Source organism: Lactuca virosa, chromosome 1 (genome assembly GCF_052849685.1).
Source record: "Lactuca virosa cultivar CGN04683 chromosome 1, Lactuca_virosa_CGN04683_v6, whole genome shotgun sequence".
In the NCBI taxonomy this organism is placed as follows: Eukaryota; Viridiplantae; Streptophyta; class Magnoliopsida; order Asterales; family Asteraceae; genus Lactuca; species Lactuca virosa.
In genome coordinates, this window is record NC_136426.1 from 263,861,081 (window position 1) to 263,875,650 (window position 14,570).

Genomic DNA, 14,570 nt, shown 5'->3' on the forward strand with positions numbered 1-14,570 from the left:
GCCTCGCGTACGAAAACAAAGGAGGTTCTGCGTCTTTTAAGACATAAAAGCAATAATCATGAATAGTATTTCGGTTGTGATCATACCAGCACTAATGCACCGGATCCCATCAGAACTCCGCAGTTAAGCGTGCTTGGGCGAGAGTAGTACTAGGATGGGTGACCCCCTGGGAAGTCCTCGTGTTGCACCCCCTTTTTCGTTGCCCGTTTGCGTTTTTTTTAGATTTTACGTGCTGTTTTTTTTTTGTTTTTTTTTCTTTCTTGCTGTTTCTATGCTCGGGTGGCCTCCGCTTCATGGTTGATGGTTTTCGTATTTTTGGAACGGAGCCAATCGGTCACGTGGGTCCCACGCCTCGCGTACGAAAACAAAGGAGGTTCTGCGTCTTTTAAGACATAAAAGCAATAAGCATGGATAGTATTTCGGGTGCGATCATACCAGCACTAATGCACCGGATCCCATCAGAACTCCGCAGTTAAGCGTGCTTGGGCGAGAGTAGTACTAGGATGGGTGACCCCCTGGGAAGTCCTCGTGTTGCACCCCCCTTTTTCGTTGCCTGTTTGCGTTTTTTTTAGATTTTACGTGCGGTTTTTTTTTGTTTTTTTTTCTTTCTTGCTATTTCTATGCTCGGGTGGCCTCCGCTTCATGGTTCATGGTTTTCGTATTTTTGGAACGGAGCCGATCGGTCACGTGGGTCCCACGCCTCGCGTACGAAAACAAAGGAGGTTCTGCGTCTTTTAAGACATAAAAGCAATAAGCATGGATAGTATTTCGGGTGCGATCATACCAGCACTAATGCACCAGATCCCATCAGAACTCCGCAGTTAAGCGTGCTTGGGCGAGAGTAGTACTGGGATGGGTGACCCCCTGGGAAGTCCTCGTGTTGCACCCCTTTTTTCGTTGCCCGTTTGCGTTTTTTTAGATTTTACGTGCGGTTTTTTTTTGTTTTTTTTTCTTTCTTGCTATTTCTATTCTCGGGTGGCCTCCGCTTCATGGGTAATGGTTTTCGTATTTTTGGAACGGAGCCGATCGGTCTCGTGGGTCCCACGCCTCGCGTACGAAAACAAAGGAGGTTCTGCGTCTTTTAAGACATAAAAGCAATAATCATGAATAGTATTTCGGTTGTGATCATACCAGCACTAATGCACCGGATCCCATCAGAACTCCGCAGTTAAGCGTGCTTGGGCGAGAGTAGTACTAGGATGGGTGACCCCCTGGGAAGTCCTCGTGTTGCACCCCTTTTTTCGTTGCCCGTTTGCGTTTTTTTAGATTTTACGTGCGGTTTTTTTTTTGTTTTTTTTTCTTTCTTGCTATTTCTATGCTCGGGTGGCCTCCGCTTCATGGTTCATGGTTCATGGTTTTCGTATTTTTGGAACGGAGCCGATCGGTCACGTGGGTCCCACGCCTCGCGTACGAAAACAAAGGAGGTTCTGCGTCTTTTAAGACATAAAAGCAATAAACATGGATAGTATTTCGGGTGCGATCATACCAGCACTAATGCACCGGATCCCATCAGAACTCCGCAGTTAAGCGTGCTTGGGTGAGAGTAGTACTAGGATGGGTGACCCCCTGGGAAGTCCTCGTGTTGCACCCCCCTTTTTCGTTGCCCGTTTGCGTTTTTTTAGATTTTACGTGCGGTTTTTTTTTTGTTTTTTTTTCTTTCTTGCTATTTCTATGCTCGGGTGGCCTCCGCTTCATGGTTCATGGTTTTCGTATTTTTGCAACGGAGCCGATCGGTCACGTGGGTCCCACGCCTCGCGTACGAAAACAAAGGAGGTTCTGCGTCTTTTAAGACATAAAAGTAATAAGCATGGATAGTATTTCGGGTGCGATCAAACCAGCACTAATGCACCGGATCCCATCAGAAGTCCGCAGTTAAGTGTGCTTGGGCGAGAGTAGTACTAGGATGGGTGACCCCCTGGGAAGTCCTCGTGTTGCACCCCCCTTTTTCGTTGCCTGTTTGCGTTTTTTTTAGATTTTACGTGCGGTTTTTTTTTGTTTTTTTTTCTTTCTTGCTATTTCTATGCTCGGGTGGCCTCCGCTTCATGGTTCATGGTTTTCGTATTTTTGGAACGGAGCCGATCGGTCACGTAGGTCCCACGCCTCGCTTACGAAAACAAATGAGGTTCTGCGTCTTTTAAGACATAAAAGCAATAAGCATGGATAGTATTTCGGGTGCGATCATACCAGCACTAATGCACCGGATCTCATCAGAACTCTGCAGTTAAGCGTGCTTGGGCGAGAGTAGTACTAGGATGGGTGACCCCCTGGGAAGTCCTCGTGTTGCACCCCCCTTTTTCGTTGCCTGTTTGCGTTTTTTTTAGATTTTTACGTGCGGTTTTTTTTTGTTTTTTTTTCTTTCTTGCTATTTCTATGCTCGGGTGGCCTCCGCTTCATGGTTCATGGTTTTCGTATTTTTGGAACGGAGCCGATCGGTCACGTGGGTCCCACGCCTCGCGTACGAAAACAAAGGAGGTTCTGCGTCTTTTAAGACATAAAAGCAATAATCATGAATAGTATTTCGGGTGCGATCATACCAGCACTAATGCACCGGATTCCATCAGAACTCCGCAGTTAAGCGTGCTTGGGCGAGAGTAGTACTAGGATGGGTGACTCCCTGGGAAGTCCTCGTGTTGCACCCCTTTTTTCGTTGCCCGTTTGCGTTTTTTTAGATTTTACGTGCGGTTTTTTTTTTTTGTTTTTTTTTCTTTCTTGCTATTTCTATGCTCGGGTGGCCTCCGCTTCATGGTTCATGGTTCATGGTTCATGGTTTTCGTATTTTTGGAACGGAGCCGATCGGTCTCGTGGGTCCCACGCCTCGCGTACGAAAACAAAGGAGGTTCTGCGTCTTTTAAGACATAAAAGCAATAAGCATGGATAGTATTTCGGGTGCGATTATACCAGCACTAATGCACCGGATCCCATCAGAACTCCGCAGTTAAGCGTGCTTGGGCGAGAGTAGTACTACGATGGGTGACCCCCTGGGAAGTCCTCGTGTTGCACCCCCCTTTTTCGTTGCCCGTTTGCGTTTTTTTTAGATTTTACGTGCTGTTTTTTTTTTGTTTTTTTTTTCTTTCTTGCTGTTTCTATGCTCGGGTGGCCTCCGTTTCATGGTTGATGGTTTTCGTATTTTTGGAACGGAGCCAATCGGTCACGTGGGTCCCACGCCTCGCGTACGAAAACAAAGGAGGTTCTGCGTCTTTTAAGACATAAAAGCAATAAGCATGGATAGTATTTCGGGTGCGATCATACCAGCACTAATGCACCGGATCCCATCAGAACTCCGCAGTTAAGCGTGCTTGGGCGAGAGTAGTACTAGGATGGGTGACCCCCTGGGAAGTCCTCGTGTTGCACCCCCTTTTTCGTTGCCTGTTTGCGTTTTTTTTAGATTTTACGTGCGGTTTTTTTTTGTTTTTTTTTCTTTCTTGCTATTTCTATGCTCGGGTGGCCTCCGCTTCATGGTTCATGGTTTTCGTATTTTTGGAACGGAGCCGATCGGTCACGTGGGTCCCACGCCTCGCTTACGAAAACAAAGGAGGTTCTGCGTCTTTTAAGACATAAAAGCAATAAGCATGGATAGTATTTCGGGTGCGATCATACCAGCACTAATGCACCGGATCCCATCAGAACTCCGCAGTTAAGCGTGCTTGGGCGAGATTAGTACTAGGATGGGTGACCCCCTGGGAAGTCCTCGTGTTGCACCCCCCTTTTTCGTTGCCTGTTTGCGTTTTTTTTAGATTTTACGTGCGGTTTTTTTTTGTTTTTTTTTTCTTTCTTGCAATTTCTATGCTCGGGTGGCCTCCGCTTCATGGTTCATGGTTTTCGTATTTTTGGAACGGAGCCGATCGGTCACGTGGGTCCCACGCCTCGCGTACGAAAACAAAGGAGGTTCTGCGTCTTTTAAGACATAAAAGTAATAAGCATGGATAGTATTTCGGGTGCGATCATACCAGCACTAATGCACCGGATCCCATCAGAAGTCCGCAGTTAAGTGTGCTTGGGCGAGAGTAGTACTAGGATGGGTGACCCCCTGGGAAGTCCTCGTGTTGCACCCCCCTTTTTCGTTGCCTGTTTGCGTTTTTTTTAGATTTTACGTGCGGTTTTTTTTTGTTTTTTTTTCTTTCTTGCTATTTCTATGCTCGGGTGGCCTCCGCTTCATGGTTCATGGTTTTCGTATTTTTGGAACGGAGCCGATCGGTCACGTGGGTCCCACGCCTCGCTTACGAAAACAAATGAGGTTCTGCGTCTTTTAAGACATAAAAGCAATAAGCATGGATAGTATTTCGGGTGCGATCATACCAGCACTAATGCACCGGATCTCATCAGAACTCTGCAGTTAAGCGTGCTTGGGCGAGAGTAGTACTAGGATGGGTGACCCCCTGGGAAGTCCTCGTGTTGCACCCCCCTTTTTCGTTGCCTGTTTGCGTTTTTTTTAGATTTTTACGTGCGGTTTTTTTTTGTTTTTTTTTCTTTCTTGCTATTTCTATGCTCGGGTGGCCTCCGCTTCATGGTTCATGGTTTTCGTATTTTTGGAACGGAGCCGATCGGTCACGTGGGTCCCACGCCTCGCGTACGAAAACAAAGGAGGTTCTGCGTCTTTTAAGACATAAAAGCAATAATCATGAATAGTATTTCGGGTGCGATCATACCAGCACTAATGCACCGGATTCCATCAGAACTCCGCAGTTAAGCGTGCTTGGACGAGAGTAGTACTAGGATGGGTGACTCCCTGGGAAGTCCTCGTGTTGCACCCCTTTTTTCGTTGCCCGTTTGCGTTTTTTTAGATTTTACGTGCGGTTTTTTTTTTTGTTTTTTTTTCTTTCTTGCTATTTCTATGCTCGGGTGGCCTCCGCTTCATGGTTCATGGTTCATGGTTCATGGTTTTCGTATTTTTGGAACGGAGCCGATCGGTCTCGTGGGTCCCACGCCTCGCGTACGAAAACAAAGGAGGTTCTGCGTCTTTTAAGACATAAAAGCAATAAGCATGGATAGTATTTCGGGTGCGATTATACCAGCACTAATGCACCGGATCCCATCAGAACTCCGCAGTTAAGCGTGCTTGGGCGAGAGTAGTACTACGATGGGTGACCCCCTGGGAAGTCCTCGTGTTGCACCCCCCTTTTTCGTTGCCCGTTTGCGTTTTTTTTAGATTTTACGTGCTGTTTTTTTTTTTGTTTTTTTTTCTTTCTTGCTGTTTCTATGCTCGGGTGGCCTCCGCTTCATGGTTGATGGTTTTCGTATTTTTGGAACGGAGCCAATCGGTCACGTGGGTCCCACGCCTCGCGTACGAAAACAAAGGAGGTTCTGCGTCTTTTAAGACATAAAAGCAATAAGCATGGATAGTATTTCGGGTGCGATCATACCAGCACTAATGCACCGGATCCCATCAGAACTCCGCAGTTAAGCGTGCTTGGGCGAGAGTAGTACTAGGATGGGTGACCCCCTGGGAAGTCCTCGTGTTGCACCCCCTTTTTCGTTGCCTGTTTGCGTTTTTTTTAGATTTTACGTGCGTTTTTTTTTTGTTTTTTTTTCTTTCTTGCTATTTCTATGCTCGGGTGGCCTCCGCTTCATGGTTCATGGTTTTCGTATTTTTGGAACGGAGCCGATCGGTCACGTGGGTCCCACGCCTCGCTTACGAAAACAAAGGAGGTTCTGCGTCTTTTAAGACATAAAAGCAATAAGCATGGATAGTATTTCAGGTGCGATCATACCAGCACTAATGCACCGGATCCCATCAGAACTCCGCAGTTAAGCGTGCTTGGGCGAGAGTAGTACTAGGATGGGTGACCCCCTAGGAAGTCCTCGTGTTGCACCCCCCCTTTTTCGTTGCCTGTTTGCGTTTTTTTTAGATTTTACGTGCGGTTTTTTTTTGTTTTTTTTTCTTTCTTGCTATTTCTATGCTCGGGTGGCCTCCGCTTCATGGTTCATGGTTTTCGTATTTTTGGAACGGAGCCGATCGGTCACGTGGGTCCCACGCCTCGCGTACGAAAACAAAGGAGGTTCTGCGTCTTTTAAGACATAAAAGCAATAATCATGAATAGTATTTCGGGTGCGATCATACCAGCACTAATGCACCGGATTCCATCAGAACTCCGCAGTTAAGCGTGCTTGGGCGAGAGTAGTACTAGGATGGGTAACCCCCTGGGAAGTCCTCGTGTTGCACCCCTTTTTTCGTTGCCCGTTTGCGTTTTTTTAGATTTTACGTGCGGTTTTTTTTTTGTTTTTTTTTCTTTCTTGCTATTTCTATGCTCGGGTGGCCTCCGCTTCATGGTTCATGGTTGATGGTTTTCGTATTTTTGGAACGGAGCCGATCGGTCTCGTGGGTCCCACGCCTCGCGTACGAAAACAAAGGAGGTTCTGCGTCTTTTAAGACATAAAAGCAATAAGCATGGATAGTATTTCGGGTGCGATCATACCAGCACTAATGCACCGGATCCCATCAGAACTCCGCAGTTAAGCGTGCTTGGGCGAGAGTAGTACTAGGATGGGTGACCCCCTGGGAAGTCCTCGTGTTGCACCCCCCTTTTTCGTTGCCCGTTTGCGTTTTTTTTAGATTTTACGTGCGGTTTTTTTTTGTTTTTTTTTCTTTCTTGCTATTTCTATGCTCGGGTGGCCTCCGCTTCATGGTTCATGGTTTTCGTATTTTTGGAACGGAGCCGATCGGTCACGTAGGTCCCACGCCTCGCTTACGAAAACAAAGGAGGTTCTGAGTCTTTTAAGACATAAAAGCAATAAGCATGGATAGTATTTCGGGTGCGATCATACCAGCACTAATGCACCGGATCCCATCAGAACTCCGCAGTTAAGCGTGCTTGGGCGAGAGTAGTACTAGGATGGGTGACCCCCTGGGAAGTCCTCGTGTTGCACCCCTTTTTTCGTTGCCCGTTTGCGTTTTTTTAGATTTTACGTGCGGTTTTTTTTTTGTTTTTTTTTTCTTTCTTGCTATTTCTATGCTCGGGTGGCCTCCGCTTCATGGTTCATGGTTTTCGTATTTTTGGAACGGAGCCGATCGGTCACGTGGGTCCCACGCCTCGCGTACGAAAACAAAGGAGGTTCTGCGTCTTTTAAGACATAAAAGCAATAATCATGAATAGTATTTCGGGTGCGATCATACCAGCACTAATGCACCGGATCCCATCAGAACTCCGCAGTTAAGTGTGCTTGGGCGAGAGTAGTACTAGGATGGGTGACCCCCTGGGAAGTCCTCGTGTTGCACCCCCCTTTTTCGTTGCCCGTTTGCGTTTTTTTAGATTTTACGTGCGGTTTTTTTTTGTTTTTTTTTCTTTCTTGCTATTTCTATGCTCGGGTGGCCTCCGCTTCATGGTTCATGGTTTTCGTATTTTTGGAACGGAGCCGATCGGTCACGTGGGTCCCACGCCTCGCTTACGAAAACAAAGGAGGTTCTGCGTCTTTTAAGACATAAAAGCAATAAGCATGGATAGTATTTTGGGTGCGATCATACCAGCACTAATGCACCGGATCCCATCAGAACTCCGCAGTTAAGCGTGCTTGGGCGAGAGTAGTACTAGGATGGGTGACCCCCTGGGAAGTCCTCGTGTTGCACCCCTTTTTTCGTTGCCCGTTTGCGTTTTTTTAGATTTTACGTGCGGTTTTTTTTTTTGTTTTTTTTTTCTTTCTTGCTATTTCTATGCTCGGGTGGCCTCCGCTTCATGGTTCATGGTTTTCGTATTTTTGGAACGGAGCCGATCGGTCACGTGGGTCCCACGCCTCGCGTACGAAAGCAAAGGAGGTTCTGCGTCTTTTAAGACATAAAAGCAATAATCATGAATAGTATTTTGGGTGCGATCATACCAGCACTAATGCACCGGATTCCATCAGAACCCCGCAGTTAGGCGTGCTTGGGCGAGAGTAGTACTAGGATGGGTGACCCCCTGGGAAGTCCTCGTGTTGCACCCCTTTTTTCGTTGCCCGTTTGCGTTTTTTTAGATTTTACGTGCGGTTTTTTTTTTGTTTTTTTTTCTTTCTTGCTATTTCTATGCTCGGGTGGCCTCCGCTTCATGGTTCATGGTTGATGGTTTTCGTATTTTTGGAACGGAGCCGATCGGTCTCGTGGGTCCCACGCCTCGCGTACGAAAACAAAGGAGGTTCTGCGTCTTTTAAGACATAAAAGCAATAAGCATGGATAGTATTTCGGATGCGATCATACCAGCACTAATGCACCGGATCCCATCAGAACTCCGCAGTTAAGCGTGCTTGGGCGAGAGTAGTACTAGGATGGGTGACCCCCTGGGAAGTCCTCGTGTTGCACCCCCCTTTTTCGTTGCCCGTTTGCGTTTTTTTTAGATTTTACGTGCGGTTTTTTTTTGTTTTTTTTTCTTTCTTGCTATTTCTATGCTCGGGTGGCCTCCGCTTCATGGTTCATGGTTTTCGTATTTTTGGAACGGAGCCGATCGGTCTCGTGGGTCCCACGCCTCGCGTACGAAAACAAAGGAGGTTCTGCGTCTTTTAAGACATAAAAGCAATAATCATGAATAGTATTTCGGGTGCGATCATACCAGCACTAATGCACCAGATCCCATCAGAACTCCGCAGTTAAGCGTGCTTAGGCGAGAGTAGTACTAGGATGGGTGACCCCCTGGGAAGTCCTCGTGTTGCACCCCCCTTTTTCGTTGCCCGTTTGCGTTTTTTTTAGATTTTACGTGCGGTTTTTTTTTTTCTTTCTTGCTGTTTCTATGCTCGGGTGGCCTCCGCTTCATGGTTCGTGGTTTTCGTATTTTTGCAACGGAGCCGATCGGTCACGTGGGTCCCACGCCTCGCGTACGAAAACAAAGGAGGTTCTGCGTCTTTTAAGACATAAAAGCAATAAGCATGGATAGTATTTCGGGTGCGATCATACCAGCACTAATGCACCGGATCCCATCAGAAGTCCGCAGTTAAGTGTGCTTGGGCGAGAGTAGTACTAGGATGGGTGACCCCCTGGGAAGTCCTCGTGTTGCACCCCCCTTTTTCGTTGCCTGTTTGCGTTTTTTTTAGATTTTACGTGCGGTTTTTTTTTTTGTTTTTTTTTCTTTCTTGCTATTTCTATGCTCGGGTGGCCTCCGCTTCATGGTTCATGGTTTTCGTATTTTTGGAACGGAGCCGATCGGTCACGTGGGTCCCACGCCTCGCTTACGAAAACAAAGGAGGTGCTGCGTCTTTTAAGACATAAAAGCAATAAGCATGGATAGTATTTCGGGTGCGATCATACCAGCACTAATGCACCGGATCTCATCAGAACTCCGCTGTTAAGCGTGCTTGAACGAGAGTAGTACTAGGATGGGTGACCCCCTGGGAAGTCCTCGTGTTGCACCCCCCTTTTTCGTTGCCTGTTTGCGTTTTTTTTAGATTATTACGTGCGGTTTTTTTTTGTTTTTTTTCTTTCTTGCTATTTCTATGCTCGGGTGGCCTCCGCTTCATGGTTCATGGTTTTCGTATTTTTGGAACGGAGCCGATCGGTCACGTGGGTCCCACGCCTCGCGTACGAAAACAAAGGAGGTTCTGCGTCTTTTAAGACATAAAAGCAATAATCATGAATAGTATTTCAGGTGCGATCATACCAGCACTAATGCACCGGATTCCATCAGAACTCCGCAGTTAAGCGTGCTTGGGCGAGAGTAGTACTAGGATGGGTGACTCCCTGGGAAGTCCTCGTGTTGCACCCCTTTTTTCGTTGCCCGTTTGCGTTTTTTTAGATTTTACGTGCGGTTTTTTTTTTGTTTTTTTTTCTTTCTTGCTATTTCTATGCTCGGGTGGCCTCCGCTTCATGGTTCATGGTTCATGGTTCATGGTTTTCGTATTTTTGGAACGGAGCCGATCGGTCTCGTGGGTCCCACGCCTCGCGTACGAAAACAAAGGAGGTTCTGCGTCTTTTAAGACATAAAAGCAATAAGCATGGATAGTATTTCGGGTGCGATTATACCAGCACTAATGCACCGGATCCCATCAGAACTCCGCAGTTAAGCGTGCTTGGGCGAGAGTAGTACTAGGATGGGTGACCCCCTGGGAAGTCCTCGTGTTGCATCCCCCTTTTTCGTTGCCCGTTTGCGTTTTTTTTAGATTTTACGTGCTGTTTTTTTTTTTTTGTTTTTTTTTCTTTCTTGCTGTTTCTATGCTCGGGTGGCCTCCGCTTCATGGTTGATGGTTTTCGTATTTTTGGAACGGAGCCAATCGGTCACGTGGGTCCCACGCCTCGCGTACGAAAACAAAGGAGGTTCTGCGTCTTTTAAGACATAAAAGCAATAAGCATGGATAGTATTTCGGGTGCGATCATACCAGCACTAATGCACCGGATCCCATCAGAACTCCGCAGTTAAGCGTGCTTGGGCGAGAGTAGTACTAGGATGGGTGACCCCCTGGGAAGTCCTCGTGTTGCACCCCCTTTTTCGTTGCCTGTTTGCGTTTTTTTTAGATTTTACGTGCGGTTTTTTTTTGTTTTTTTTTCTTTCTTGCAATTTCTATGCTCGGGTGGCCTCCGCTTCATGGTTCATGGTTTTCGTATTTTTGGAACGGAGCCGATCGGTCACGTGGGTCCCACGCCTCGCTTACGAAAACAAAGGAGGTTCTGCGTCTTTTAAGACATAAAAGCAATAAGCATGGATAGTATTTCGGGTGCGATCATACCAGCACTAATGCACCGGATCCCATCAGAACTCCGCAGTTAAGCGTGCTTGGGCGAGAGTAGTACTAGGATGGGTGACCCCCTGGGAAGTCCTCGTGTTGCACCCCTTTTTTCGTTGCCCGTTTGCGTTTTTTTAGATTTTACGTGCGGTTTTTTTTTTTGTTTTTTTTTTTCTTTCTTGCTATTTCTATGCTCGGGTGGCCTCCGCTTCATGGTTCATGGTTTTCGTATTTTTGGAACGGAGCCGATCGGTCACGTGGGTCCCACGCCTCGCGTACGAAAACAAAGGAGGTTCTGCGTCTTTTAAGACATAAAAGCAATAATCATGAATAGTATTTCGGGTGCGATCATACCAGCACTAATGCACCGGATTCCATCAGAACTCCGCAGTTAAGCGTGCTTGGGCGAGAGTAGTACTAGGATGGGTGACCCCCTGGGAAGTCCTCGTGTTGCACCCCTTTTTTCGTTGCCCGTTTGCGTTTTTTTAGATTTTACGTGCGGTTTTTTTTTTGTTTTTTTTTCTTTCTTGCTATTTCTATGCTCGGGTGGCCTCCGCTTCATGGTTCATGGTTGATGGTTTTCGTATTTTTGGAACGGAGCCGATCGGTCTCGTGGGTCCCACGCCTCGCGTACGAAAACAAAGGAGGTTCTGCGTCTTTTAAGACATAAAAGCAATAAGCATGGATAGTATTTCGGGTGCGATCATACCAGCACTAATGCACCGGATCCCATCAGAACTCCGCAGTTAAGCTTGCTTGGGCGAGAGTAGTACTAGGATGGGTGACCCCCTGGGAAGTCCTCGTGTTGCACCCCCCTTTTTCGTTGCCCGTTTGCGTTTTTTTTAGATTTTACGTGCGGTTTTTTTTTGTTTTTTTTTCTTTCTTGCTATTTCTATGCTCGGGTGGCCTCCGCTTCATGGTTCATGGTTTTCGTATTTTTGGAACGGAGCCGATCGGTCTCGTGGGTCCCACGCCTCGCGTACGAAAACAAAGGAGGTTCTGCGTCTTCTAAGACATAAAAGCAATAATCATGAATAGTATTTCGGGTGCGATCATACCAGCACTAATGCACCGGATCCCATCAGAACTCCGCAGTTAAGCGTGCTTGGGCGAGAGTAGTACTAGGATGGGTGACCCCCTGGGAAGTCCTCGTGTTGCACCCCCCTTTTTCGTTGCCCGTTTGCGTTTTTTTTAGATTTTACGTGCGGTTTTTTTTTTCTTTCTTGCTGTTTCTATGCTCGGGTGGCCTCCGCTTCATGGTTGATGGTTTTCGTATTTTTGGAACGGAGCCGATCGGTCACGTGGGTCCCACGCCTCGCGTACGAAAACAAAGGAGGTTCTGCGTCTTTTAAGACATAAAAGCAATAAGCATGGATAGTATTTCGGGTGCGATCATACCAGCACTAATGCACCGGATCCCATCAGAACTCCGCAGTTAAGCGTGCTTGGGCGAGAGTAGTACTAGGATGGGTGACCCCCTGGGAAGTCCTCGTGTTGCACCCCCCTTTTTCGTTGCCCGTTTGCGTTTTTTTTAGATTTTACGTGCGGTTTTTTTTTGTTTTTTTTTCTTTCTTGCTATTTCTATGCTCGGGTGGCCTCCGCTTCATGGTTCATGGTTTTCGAATTTTTGGAACGGAGCCGATCGGTCACGTGGGTCCCACGCCTCGCTTACAAAAACAAAGGAGGTTCTGCGTCTTTTAAGACATAAAAGCAATAAGCATGGATAGTATTTCGGGTGCGATCATACCAGCACTAATGCACCGGATCCCATCAGAACTCTGCAGTTAAGCGTGCTTGGGCGAGAGTAGTACTAGGATGGGTGACCCCCTGGGAAGTCCTCGTGTTGCACCCCCCTTTTTCGTTGCCTGTTTGCGTTTTTTTTAGATTTTACGTGCGGTTTTTTTTTGTTTTTTTTTCTTTCTTGCTATTTCTATGCTCGGGTGGCCTCCGCTTCATGGTTCATGGTTTTCGTATTTTTGGAACGGAGCCGATCGGTCACGTGGGTCCCACGCCTCGCGTACGAAAACAAAGGAGGTTCTGCGTCTTTTAAGACATAAAAGCAATAAGCATGGATAATATTTCGGGTGGGATCATACCAGCACTAATGCACCGGATCCCATCAGAACTCCGCAGTTAAGTGTGCTTGGGCGAGAGTAGTACTAGGATGGGTGACCCCCTGGGAAGTCCTCGTGTTGCACCCCCTCTTTTCGTTGCCCGTTTGCGTTTTTTTAGATTTTACGTGCGGTTTTTTTTTTTTTGTTTTTTTTTCTTTCTTGCTATTTCTATGCTCGGGTGGCCTCCGCTTCATGGTTCATGGTTTTCGTATTTTTGGAACGGAGCCGATCGGTCACGTGGGTCCCACGCCTCGCTTACGAAAACAAAGGAGGTTCTGCGTCTTTTAAGACATAAAAGCAATAAGCATGGATAGTATTTCGGGTGCGATCATACCAGCACTAATGCACCGGATCCCATCAGAACTCCGCAGTTAAGCGTGCTTGGGCGAGAGTAGTACTAGGATGGGTGACCCCCTGGGAAGTCCTCGTGTTGCACCCCTTTTTTCGTTGCCCGTTTGCGTTTTTTTAGATTTTACGTGCGGTTTTTTTTTTTGTTTTTTTTTTCTTTCTTGCTATTTCTATGCTCGGGTGGCCTCCGCTTCATGGTTCATGGTTTTCGTATTTTTGGAACGGAGCCGATCGGTCACGTGGGTCCCACGCCTCGCGTACGAAAACAAAGGAGGTTCTGCGTCTTTTAAGACATAAAAGCAATAATCATGAATAGTATTTCGGGTGCGATCATACCAGCACTAATGCACCGGATTCCATCAGAACTCCGCAGTTAAGCGTGCTTGGGCGAGAGTAGTACTAGGATGGGTGACCCCCTGGGAAGTCCTCGTGTTGCACCCCTTTTTTCGTTGCCCGTTTGCGTTTTTTTAGATTTTACGTGCGGTTTTTTTTTTGTTTTTTTTTCTTTCTTGCTATTTCTATGCTCGGGTGGCCTCCGCTTCATGGTTCATGGTTGATGGTTTTCGTATTTTTGGAACGGAGCCGATCGGTCTCGTGGGTCCCACGCCTCGCGTACGAAAACAAAGGAGGTTCTGCGTCTTTTAAGACATAAAAGCAATAAGCATGGATAGTATTTCGGGTGCGATCATACCAGCACTAATGCACCGGATCCCATCAGAACTCCGCAGTTAAGCTTGCTTGGGCGAGAGTAGTACTAGGATGGGTGACCCCCTGGGAAGTCCTCGTGTTGCACCCCCCTTTTTCGTTGCCCGTTTGCGTTTTTTTTAGATTTTACGTGCGGTTTTTTTTTGTTTTTTTTTCTTTCTTGCTATTTCTATGCTCGGGTGGCCTCCGCTTCATGGTTCATGGTTTTCGTATTTTTGGAACGGAGCCGATCGGTCTCGTGGGTCCCACGCCTCGCGTACGAAAACAAAGGAGGTTCTGCGTCTTTTAAGACATAAAAGCAATAATCATGAATAGTATTTCGGGTGCGATCATACCAGCACTAATGCACCGGATCCCATCAGAACTCCGCAGTTAAGCGTGCTTGGGCGAGAGTAGTACTAGGATGGGTGACCCCCTGGGAAGTCCTCGTGTTGCACCCCCCTTTTTCGTTGCCCGTTTGCGTTTTTTTTAGATTTTACGTGCGGTTTTTTTTTTCTTTCTTGCTGTTTCTATGCTCGGGTGGCCTCCGCTTCATGGTTGATGGTTTTCGTATTTTTGGAACGGAGCCGATCGGTCACGTGGGTCCCACGCCTCGCGTACGAAAACAAAGGAGGTTCTGCGTCTTTTAAGACATAAAAGCAATAAGCATGGATAGTATTTCGGGTGCGATCATACCAGCACTAATGCACCGGATCCCATCAGAACTCCGCAGTTAAGCGTGCTTGGGCGAGAGTAGTACTAGGATGGGTGACCCCCTGGGAAGTCCTCGTGTTGCACCCCCCTTTTTCG

The 14,570-nt window shown here is 47.0% G+C and overlaps 42 non-coding genes across 42 annotated transcripts; all 42 read left to right on the forward strand.

Annotated features, from left to right (window-relative positions):
* The first annotated feature begins 72 nt into the window (after positions 1-72).
* On the forward strand, positions 73-191 carry LOC145139653 (5S ribosomal RNA). The gene has a single exon (XR_013721966.1). It is a non-coding gene; the product is annotated as a 5S ribosomal RNA (ribosomal RNA).
* Positions 192-421: 230 nt separating this feature from the next.
* Positions 422-540, forward strand: LOC145152049 (5S ribosomal RNA). The gene has a single exon (XR_013732585.1). It is a non-coding gene; the product is annotated as a 5S ribosomal RNA (ribosomal RNA).
* Positions 541-770: 230 nt separating this feature from the next.
* On the forward strand, positions 771-889 carry LOC145155994 (5S ribosomal RNA). The gene has a single exon (XR_013736421.1). It is a non-coding gene; the product is annotated as a 5S ribosomal RNA (ribosomal RNA).
* A 228-nt stretch (positions 890-1,117) lies between these two features.
* LOC145139665 (5S ribosomal RNA) lies at positions 1,118-1,236 on the forward strand. Its single transcript, XR_013721969.1, has one exon. It is a non-coding gene; the product is annotated as a 5S ribosomal RNA (ribosomal RNA).
* Positions 1,237-1,472: 236 nt separating this feature from the next.
* LOC145155788 (5S ribosomal RNA) lies at positions 1,473-1,591 on the forward strand. Its single transcript, XR_013736216.1, has one exon. It is a non-coding gene; the product is annotated as a 5S ribosomal RNA (ribosomal RNA).
* A 230-nt stretch (positions 1,592-1,821) lies between these two features.
* Positions 1,822-1,940, forward strand: LOC145147847 (5S ribosomal RNA). The gene has a single exon (XR_013728736.1). It is a non-coding gene; the product is annotated as a 5S ribosomal RNA (ribosomal RNA).
* A 230-nt stretch (positions 1,941-2,170) lies between these two features.
* Positions 2,171-2,289, forward strand: LOC145140893 (5S ribosomal RNA). The gene has a single exon (XR_013722330.1). It is a non-coding gene; the product is annotated as a 5S ribosomal RNA (ribosomal RNA).
* Positions 2,290-2,520: 231 nt separating this feature from the next.
* LOC145144828 (5S ribosomal RNA) lies at positions 2,521-2,639 on the forward strand. Its single transcript, XR_013725830.1, has one exon. It is a non-coding gene; the product is annotated as a 5S ribosomal RNA (ribosomal RNA).
* Positions 2,640-2,884: 245 nt separating this feature from the next.
* Positions 2,885-3,003, forward strand: LOC145155035 (5S ribosomal RNA). Its single transcript, XR_013735496.1, has one exon. It is a non-coding gene; the product is annotated as a 5S ribosomal RNA (ribosomal RNA).
* A 232-nt stretch (positions 3,004-3,235) lies between these two features.
* On the forward strand, positions 3,236-3,354 carry LOC145152050 (5S ribosomal RNA). Its single transcript, XR_013732586.1, has one exon. It is a non-coding gene; the product is annotated as a 5S ribosomal RNA (ribosomal RNA).
* Positions 3,355-3,583: 229 nt separating this feature from the next.
* Positions 3,584-3,702, forward strand: LOC145153526 (5S ribosomal RNA). Its single transcript, XR_013734028.1, has one exon. It is a non-coding gene; the product is annotated as a 5S ribosomal RNA (ribosomal RNA).
* Positions 3,703-3,933: 231 nt separating this feature from the next.
* LOC145145835 (5S ribosomal RNA) lies at positions 3,934-4,052 on the forward strand. The gene has a single exon (XR_013726790.1). It is a non-coding gene; the product is annotated as a 5S ribosomal RNA (ribosomal RNA).
* A 230-nt stretch (positions 4,053-4,282) lies between these two features.
* Positions 4,283-4,401, forward strand: LOC145140900 (5S ribosomal RNA). The gene has a single exon (XR_013722332.1). It is a non-coding gene; the product is annotated as a 5S ribosomal RNA (ribosomal RNA).
* Positions 4,402-4,632: 231 nt separating this feature from the next.
* LOC145146829 (5S ribosomal RNA) lies at positions 4,633-4,751 on the forward strand. Its single transcript, XR_013727755.1, has one exon. It is a non-coding gene; the product is annotated as a 5S ribosomal RNA (ribosomal RNA).
* A 244-nt stretch (positions 4,752-4,995) lies between these two features.
* LOC145155036 (5S ribosomal RNA) lies at positions 4,996-5,114 on the forward strand. Its single transcript, XR_013735497.1, has one exon. It is a non-coding gene; the product is annotated as a 5S ribosomal RNA (ribosomal RNA).
* Positions 5,115-5,346: 232 nt separating this feature from the next.
* LOC145152051 (5S ribosomal RNA) lies at positions 5,347-5,465 on the forward strand. The gene has a single exon (XR_013732587.1). It is a non-coding gene; the product is annotated as a 5S ribosomal RNA (ribosomal RNA).
* Positions 5,466-5,694: 229 nt separating this feature from the next.
* On the forward strand, positions 5,695-5,813 carry LOC145143990 (5S ribosomal RNA). Its single transcript, XR_013725013.1, has one exon. It is a non-coding gene; the product is annotated as a 5S ribosomal RNA (ribosomal RNA).
* Positions 5,814-6,044: 231 nt separating this feature from the next.
* Positions 6,045-6,163, forward strand: LOC145141383 (5S ribosomal RNA). Its single transcript, XR_013722626.1, has one exon. It is a non-coding gene; the product is annotated as a 5S ribosomal RNA (ribosomal RNA).
* Positions 6,164-6,399: 236 nt separating this feature from the next.
* On the forward strand, positions 6,400-6,518 carry LOC145152052 (5S ribosomal RNA). The gene has a single exon (XR_013732589.1). It is a non-coding gene; the product is annotated as a 5S ribosomal RNA (ribosomal RNA).
* Positions 6,519-6,748: 230 nt separating this feature from the next.
* LOC145152053 (5S ribosomal RNA) lies at positions 6,749-6,867 on the forward strand. Its single transcript, XR_013732590.1, has one exon. It is a non-coding gene; the product is annotated as a 5S ribosomal RNA (ribosomal RNA).
* A 230-nt stretch (positions 6,868-7,097) lies between these two features.
* On the forward strand, positions 7,098-7,216 carry LOC145154090 (5S ribosomal RNA). The gene has a single exon (XR_013734573.1). It is a non-coding gene; the product is annotated as a 5S ribosomal RNA (ribosomal RNA).
* A 229-nt stretch (positions 7,217-7,445) lies between these two features.
* On the forward strand, positions 7,446-7,564 carry LOC145152054 (5S ribosomal RNA). Its single transcript, XR_013732591.1, has one exon. It is a non-coding gene; the product is annotated as a 5S ribosomal RNA (ribosomal RNA).
* Positions 7,565-7,795: 231 nt separating this feature from the next.
* On the forward strand, positions 7,796-7,914 carry LOC145149321 (5S ribosomal RNA). Its single transcript, XR_013730171.1, has one exon. It is a non-coding gene; the product is annotated as a 5S ribosomal RNA (ribosomal RNA).
* A 236-nt stretch (positions 7,915-8,150) lies between these two features.
* Positions 8,151-8,269, forward strand: LOC145155362 (5S ribosomal RNA). Its single transcript, XR_013735807.1, has one exon. It is a non-coding gene; the product is annotated as a 5S ribosomal RNA (ribosomal RNA).
* A 230-nt stretch (positions 8,270-8,499) lies between these two features.
* LOC145146257 (5S ribosomal RNA) lies at positions 8,500-8,618 on the forward strand. The gene has a single exon (XR_013727206.1). It is a non-coding gene; the product is annotated as a 5S ribosomal RNA (ribosomal RNA).
* Positions 8,619-8,840: 222 nt separating this feature from the next.
* On the forward strand, positions 8,841-8,959 carry LOC145145836 (5S ribosomal RNA). Its single transcript, XR_013726791.1, has one exon. It is a non-coding gene; the product is annotated as a 5S ribosomal RNA (ribosomal RNA).
* A 232-nt stretch (positions 8,960-9,191) lies between these two features.
* On the forward strand, positions 9,192-9,310 carry LOC145149111 (5S ribosomal RNA). Its single transcript, XR_013729970.1, has one exon. It is a non-coding gene; the product is annotated as a 5S ribosomal RNA (ribosomal RNA).
* Positions 9,311-9,540: 230 nt separating this feature from the next.
* Positions 9,541-9,659, forward strand: LOC145147181 (5S ribosomal RNA). The gene has a single exon (XR_013728093.1). It is a non-coding gene; the product is annotated as a 5S ribosomal RNA (ribosomal RNA).
* A 243-nt stretch (positions 9,660-9,902) lies between these two features.
* On the forward strand, positions 9,903-10,021 carry LOC145155699 (5S ribosomal RNA). The gene has a single exon (XR_013736128.1). It is a non-coding gene; the product is annotated as a 5S ribosomal RNA (ribosomal RNA).
* Positions 10,022-10,255: 234 nt separating this feature from the next.
* On the forward strand, positions 10,256-10,374 carry LOC145152055 (5S ribosomal RNA). The gene has a single exon (XR_013732592.1). It is a non-coding gene; the product is annotated as a 5S ribosomal RNA (ribosomal RNA).
* A 229-nt stretch (positions 10,375-10,603) lies between these two features.
* On the forward strand, positions 10,604-10,722 carry LOC145152056 (5S ribosomal RNA). The gene has a single exon (XR_013732593.1). It is a non-coding gene; the product is annotated as a 5S ribosomal RNA (ribosomal RNA).
* Positions 10,723-10,954: 232 nt separating this feature from the next.
* On the forward strand, positions 10,955-11,073 carry LOC145155350 (5S ribosomal RNA). The gene has a single exon (XR_013735795.1). It is a non-coding gene; the product is annotated as a 5S ribosomal RNA (ribosomal RNA).
* Positions 11,074-11,309: 236 nt separating this feature from the next.
* Positions 11,310-11,428, forward strand: LOC145140662 (5S ribosomal RNA). The gene has a single exon (XR_013722231.1). It is a non-coding gene; the product is annotated as a 5S ribosomal RNA (ribosomal RNA).
* A 230-nt stretch (positions 11,429-11,658) lies between these two features.
* Positions 11,659-11,777, forward strand: LOC145152058 (5S ribosomal RNA). Its single transcript, XR_013732596.1, has one exon. It is a non-coding gene; the product is annotated as a 5S ribosomal RNA (ribosomal RNA).
* Positions 11,778-11,998: 221 nt separating this feature from the next.
* On the forward strand, positions 11,999-12,117 carry LOC145152059 (5S ribosomal RNA). The gene has a single exon (XR_013732597.1). It is a non-coding gene; the product is annotated as a 5S ribosomal RNA (ribosomal RNA).
* Positions 12,118-12,347: 230 nt separating this feature from the next.
* On the forward strand, positions 12,348-12,466 carry LOC145155113 (5S ribosomal RNA). Its single transcript, XR_013735569.1, has one exon. It is a non-coding gene; the product is annotated as a 5S ribosomal RNA (ribosomal RNA).
* Positions 12,467-12,696: 230 nt separating this feature from the next.
* On the forward strand, positions 12,697-12,815 carry LOC145143659 (5S ribosomal RNA). Its single transcript, XR_013724688.1, has one exon. It is a non-coding gene; the product is annotated as a 5S ribosomal RNA (ribosomal RNA).
* Positions 12,816-13,048: 233 nt separating this feature from the next.
* On the forward strand, positions 13,049-13,167 carry LOC145152060 (5S ribosomal RNA). Its single transcript, XR_013732598.1, has one exon. It is a non-coding gene; the product is annotated as a 5S ribosomal RNA (ribosomal RNA).
* A 231-nt stretch (positions 13,168-13,398) lies between these two features.
* On the forward strand, positions 13,399-13,517 carry LOC145155351 (5S ribosomal RNA). The gene has a single exon (XR_013735796.1). It is a non-coding gene; the product is annotated as a 5S ribosomal RNA (ribosomal RNA).
* A 236-nt stretch (positions 13,518-13,753) lies between these two features.
* LOC145140666 (5S ribosomal RNA) lies at positions 13,754-13,872 on the forward strand. The gene has a single exon (XR_013722233.1). It is a non-coding gene; the product is annotated as a 5S ribosomal RNA (ribosomal RNA).
* A 230-nt stretch (positions 13,873-14,102) lies between these two features.
* LOC145152061 (5S ribosomal RNA) lies at positions 14,103-14,221 on the forward strand. Its single transcript, XR_013732599.1, has one exon. It is a non-coding gene; the product is annotated as a 5S ribosomal RNA (ribosomal RNA).
* A 221-nt stretch (positions 14,222-14,442) lies between these two features.
* Positions 14,443-14,561, forward strand: LOC145152063 (5S ribosomal RNA). The gene has a single exon (XR_013732600.1). It is a non-coding gene; the product is annotated as a 5S ribosomal RNA (ribosomal RNA).
* The last annotated feature ends 9 nt before the right edge of the window (positions 14,562-14,570 follow it).